This window comes from Pan paniscus, chromosome Y, assembly GCF_029289425.2.
Source record: "Pan paniscus chromosome Y, NHGRI_mPanPan1-v2.0_pri, whole genome shotgun sequence".
Taxonomy (NCBI): Eukaryota; Metazoa; Chordata; class Mammalia; order Primates; family Hominidae; genus Pan; species Pan paniscus.
In genome coordinates this window covers 9899650-9906197 of record NC_073273.2, presented here as the reverse complement: position 1 = coordinate 9906197, position 6548 = coordinate 9899650, and positions in this window count along the sequence as shown.

Here is a 6548-nt window from a genome sequence, read left to right as displayed (position 1 = left end):
ATTATCAGATCTCTTTTTCAGATGAAAGAGCCATTAGTATGAGTTTCTGATGGACAAGCTTTCTTTACCTTAGGCGATAACCCAGACCTTTGTAAGCATTGTAAAATATTTTCTGGCCTTTTGGCAGTCTTGTCAAGCAAGGTTACAGAAGATAATTTCCCAAAATCAGAGAGACAAACCCCTAGGTAGCCCTTAAATGCAACTTTTAAACACCCTACCTGCCCCTCTTTTAAGGGCTTTCCAATATTCCTATCATGAGTTTCTCTCCCTGTGCCACCCAATAAACCCCCACCTTCACTGTAGGCCCTGCAGAAAATGCCAAATGGTACTACTAAACTTCAGGTTTCCTTTTTATTGCAGGATTAAAAATAAATAAATATACATCCAGTCAAGTTATCTGATTACTCTGATAGATATATAGAGACATTCTGCAATCTAACAGAGGTGTTTCATTTTATGCAGAAAGATGCCACATTAGTCCTAAACCCAATTCTATATTTGGCAGAAAATTTGGCAGCTTTTCAGGCAACAGAAAGATTTGAAGATGAACAAGGTATTTACTACAGCCAGTCTAAAAGTATACAGGGAAAAATCTAGAAAAATGGAGGGTGAAAGACAAAAGTAAGGTAAACAGCAGAATCTTTATTCCTAACAGGAAGAAAGACATTCCTCTTTGAAAACTTAGTTGGAATACATACACACAATTTAAATGATTAAGTAGTGTGAGAACAAGTGTAAAGTTTCAGAAAATGTTTAGTATATAAAGAAGAGACAATTTTGCCAGCAAATTGCTACATGATTTCAGAGCTACTAATGCACAGATTAAATCAATGTGTGCACTACAACAAGGTCTGCAATTCCTGGCAGCCATTCCAAGGGACTGGTCTCTCATAGGAGTAGATCTTTAAAATTCTTTTCTTACTATACCCTTACATGTGAAGGATAAGCCTTCATTTGCCTTCTCTGTGCCTTCTATCAAACAAAAACAGCTTGTTTCTCATTACCAGTGGAAAGTTTTACACAAAAACATGCTCATCAATCCTATGTTATATCAACATTTTGTAGGACATTATGCCATGAGAATCTGACCTCATGGCATAAACTTCACTGACACTGGTGAAGAAACTTTAGCATCTCTTCACTACATCTCACTGGGATTCAATCCCAATCTGCAGCAGACCTTGCTTGGAACAGGCTTTAGACCACCTTTCCTCAATAACATTATCAAGGAAGACAGTTCCAATTCAGGAGTTGATAGGGAAGGCAGCACTCCCCTTTATGGATGGCAGCTTTTGTGTTGGAACACTATTTAATTATAGTAATTCTGCTCAACACAGTTTTAATGTTACTTTTGTAGAAAATATTACCACTCAATTTGCAATTTGTGTTTTTAAATCTTACTTTTTTTAGCAGCAAAAAAAAATTAAGGTAAACGATGCCCAGTTGACTTGTGATTCCTTTCAACTGTATAATTCCCTTAATTGTAGCACAATAAAAACATGCAGCATATCCACCCTAATAATTCTAGGTTGCAACCCCCAATTATGGATTCTTGTAAATCTGTCTGAGTCTTCGGTGGCCACCTCTGGTTTACATTTTTTTTTTTTTTTTTTTGAGACGGAGTCTCGCTCTGTCGCCCAGGCTGGAGTGCAGTGGCGCGATCTCGGCTGACTGCAAGCTCCGCCTCCCGGGTTCACGCCATTCTCCTGCCTCAGCCTCCGGAGTAGCTGGGACTACAGGCGCCCGCTACCACGCCCGGCTAATTTTTTGTATTTTTAGTAGAGACGGGGTTTCACTGTGTTAGCCAGGATGGTCTCGATCTCCTGACCTCGTGATCCGCCCGCCTCGGCCTCCCAAAGTGCTGGGATTACAGGCGTGAGCCACCGCGCCCGGCCTTGGTTTACATTTTGTAAATCTTTTTCTTACTCAGCTTACTCATAGTGCTTGTAGAACCTTAGGCATGATAATTTTTGTGAAAGTCTCCTTAGGTACATTAATCACTTCTGTTGTGGTGTCCTTAGTAGCAATGCACAGCTCCATTCAAACAGCTAAATATGAAGAAAATAGGATGTGTACAGCCAACCAGGCATGGATGCTTAAAAATAAATGAAACACCGAGATACAAATGGAGGTAGCAATGTTAAAGACTATAGTTCTGTGGCTAGGAAAACAAGTACAAAGTTTGTAGTTGCAGCAGCAATTGCATTCTCATTTTAACTATACTTGTATTTGTTTAACCAATTTGGAATAAAACTAATGTGAATATCAATGAAACCTTGTAAAGTCCCATTTGCAAGGGGCTTTCACATCAAATGTTACTTTTGATATGAATGATTTACAAAGTAAAATCCTTAATTTGAATAAACATTCAAGTATTTCAGCCCTCTTTAAAAACTTCGGTGGTATTCCAGCAGGGTTTAGAGAGCCTTAAGCTTTGGATCTCCTCCAAACAGCACCTCAACGTCTTTTCTGTGATTATCAGAGTGATATTATTATGTCTCCGTTTTATGTCTATTGTCTGTAAAATCAGCTGGACCACCAAATAGCAATTGAGAGCTGCACAGTCTGCAATTACCTTTACTCAACTAATTCAAAAACAAAAAGGAGGAGACGTTGGAGGTCAAAAGAATGAGGGTTGTGACCAATTCAGTAATGACTGGAGGTCTATGAGCAGACAGCAAACTCTTCTCATGAAAGCAGGATGTTGGCAAACTGACACACCACCTCTGGTGCCAGAAGGAATGCTGAGGGCAGTCATGCCCCAAGCACAGCTTTCCTTGTGGTTTTATATATAGGAACAACTGAAGCCTGTAGTATAAAGCAAGCAATTATGTGAGATTGCGATAAATCGAGCAGCTGACCAATAATTACCTTTCCTCCCTATTGATTCTGCCTAATAAATATGAAGTCCTGTAGAAGCTCAGGACCTTTGCTCCCTGGAAGGAATAAACCCCCTGACTCTTCTTTTAAAACAGATCTTTTTTGTCTTTGTCTTCATTTCTGCATTCACTCCCCTTCACTTCATCCTATAGTAACTGACTGCCACATTGTCGCTATTAAAATACAAAAAAAAAAAAAAAATAGATGGGCTTGTTGGAAGGCACATGTAATTCAATTACTCAGGAGGCTGAGACAGAAGAATCCCTTACACCCAGGAGACAGATGTTGCATTGGGCCAAAATCATGCCTTTCCACCCCAGCCTGGGTGACAGAGTGAGGCTCCATCTCAAAAAAAGCAAAAAACAAAAAAGTAAAAAAGGAACAAAACAAAACAAAAAATATGATTCAATTAGGAGAACCAAAAAATAAGATGTGGGCAGAGAAAAGTCTAGGAAACATATCTGAAAAGTGACTTTCATGTGAAATATACAAAGAAATAAGATGACCCAATTAATAGGTAAAGACCTGAATAGATACCTCACCAAACAAGATATGGAGATGAAAAACAGGCAAACGAAATACTGATCGCTAAGCCCCTGTTTCATCTGCTGAAGGCTGAAGTTCCAAGCCATTTTCTGAGGAACAACAGTGGCTGCCAGAGTGGCAGTGGCTCCAAAGACTATTCCAACCTACCCCAGCTCTACCCTTCCTCCAGGGTGCAAGCATTCCCCAGACATTAGGCATGATCTCCAGGAAACAGCCAGAAGCTGGCTGTTTTCTTTCTCAGGTTTTCTTAATTTTATCTATGCCAACAAGTATCCTTTGGTTGGAAGTTTTATTTTTATTGTAACAATCTTGAGGCCTTGGCAAGTATTAGAAAAGACAGTTTTCAACCTACACTTGTCCCATAAAGAGATAAAATAATGGGCTTGGCCAGAGATGGTGGCTTTCACCTGTAATCTGAGCACTTTAGGAGGCTAAGCCAAGTGGATGTCCTTAGGTCAGGTATTTGAGATCATCCTGATCGACATGATGAAACAAGCTCTCTACTAAAAATATAAAAAATTAGCCAGAAGTGGTGGTGGACTCCTGTAATCCCTGATCTTCAGGAGGCTGAGACAGGAGAATTGCATGAACCCGGAAAGCTGACATTACCAGAGCCTAGATCATGCCATTGCACTCCAGCCATGGGAACAGAGTGAGACTCCATCTCAAACAAACAAACAAACAAACAAACAAAAACAAACAAAACTATTCAATTGCCTTATTAGGCAGTTATTTTAGAATGATTGGTAGAATTCATTATTATTTTAATATGCTGAAGATAGAAAACACAGTGACAGCAATAAGTAAAAACCAAATAACAAGTCATTATAAATTCCTGGAATTAATTTCATCTATCATTCTTTCTGGCTTTTGTTATTTAAAATGTGTACTGCTGAAATTATCAGATGTTTTATTTGTGACGTCTAAATGCAAAAAGAGAAAAAAGTTAGTAAACCATTATTAAATGAATCTCAGTCTTCAAATTTCATTCTGATACAGTGGAATGTTTTGTGAAAGATGAAAAACTAACAGACCAAACACATGTGATTTCAAATTTTGGCTTACTTTTGTAGAAGCAGATTTAAGAACCAAAACCTTCATAGTTCTAATCTTTGTCAATGATTCAACACTGCAAGATAGGTACTGAAATTGACATCAGAGCTTTTTGTCAATTCCAACAGAAACTAGCTTGTGCTCTAGAAATTCCTGTTGCTCCCTTGACATCTGTAAAGAAATCATTTGATTGAAAGAGATCTCAACAAAGTGAAGCATCACACTAATACACCACGTTGTCTTAGTAGCTGCAGTTCACTATTTTATTGTAGTAACCATAAAATTAGAAAAAATAGCAGGATAAATGACTATGTGGACCAGCATAATGTTCTGAGTTTTTACCAAGTAGAGCTTATAATATGTTTTTAAAAATTGATTTTCTGTGGCACAATACATGCATGTTTTTTGGCAGCAATCATAGATTAATGAACAAGCAATAACAACAAAATAATGCTCAACAACAATTGTCATCTGGGGAAGGCAAATTAACATAAGAATGAGAGCACTAAACAGCTATACTATGTCTAAATATCTTTTTAAATATAATCAAAACTGCAACAGAAAATCTCATTCATTGCTGATGGAATGCATAATTGTACAACAACCTTAAAATATGGTTGTTTTCTTCTGCCACAGTTTGGCAGTTTTTTCCAAAGGAAAACATGATCTCATCATATAGGCTAACAATTGCACACTTAGGTATTTAGACAACAGATTTGGAAACTCGCATCTAACCAAAAACCACATGCATTTATGTACAACTGCTCTCTTGACAATGGCCAAATACTTTAAGGAAACAGGATACCCTTCAATATTAACCAAGCCAGATAAATTCATAAAATGTGATACTATTCATTAAAAGAAAAAGAGTGATTTATGAAGTCATGCAAAGCCATGGAGGCATCAGGTATACATAAAGCTAAGTGATAAAAGCCACTCTGAGGAGATGACATATTGTGTGATTTCATTTCTATTGCATTACAGAGAAGAAATGTCTACAGAAACAGTAAATAGATGTGTAATTTACAGTGGTTTGTAGCAGGCAGGTAGTGAGTTGAATAGGAGAATGCAGTGATGGAAAGAAGCACAAATGGGCCAGGTGAGAAGGGACTCATTCTGCTTGACGAGATCATGCTGGTCGTGTGGAAGAGCTAGGAATGTGTATAACAGCATGAATAACTAAATAGGCTTCTACTCATGATAAGAGAGGAGTGTCTTCTTTCATCACACGTGTAACTATTTTAGGACAACTTCTGAGGAAGCTTTTGTTGAATGTGGTAAAACATACATAAACAAATTTACCATTTCAAACATCTTTGAATGTATAGTTCAGTAGCATTAACTATGCTCACACTGTGCAACCGTTACCACAATTTCTCATTCTCACTGGCAATGTATAAGGGTTCCAATTTCTCCACATACTCTCAAACTTTTCCTTAACAAAAATAGATATTCCAATGGGGATAAAGTGGTAATCCCATGGTGGTTTAGGTGTTTATTGGCTGTGGATTTGTAAATGATTTCTTGGCTATATCACTGAATGAACATAAAACAAAAGAAAGGATAGATCAATTGAATTTCATCAAAACTAAACACTTTTGTGCATCAAAGGACACTGTCTAGTGAAAAGGAAACCAACAGCATGGGACAAAATATTTGCAAGTCTTATATATGTTATATATTCCAGTCACCCACTTGGATCTCTTCCAACTGCACTTTCCATTTTTTCTTACGCTAAAACTTTTTAAATAAACATCCACATTTGCTGTGAAACTTTTCTCAGTCTCTTTTGCTACTTTATTCCCCTCAGCCAGATACTTTCTTCTGAGGAGGCAAGAGCTGATGTTACTGCAGACCATGATAGATTTGATAGCAGTAACAGATACTTTCACTGGTAACAGGTCGAGGAGCTGGTGGACAGTGTGGCTGGAGTACATGCCTAGTATGTGGTGTGCCTGGCCCCAGGCAGTTCTGGACTGTGGAGGGACCAGAACCCCATTCTAAGAGCACTCTGTGGAATGCTGAGGAAGAAGTTTTGTCTTTTTAGTGAGGTGAAATTCCTTCACATA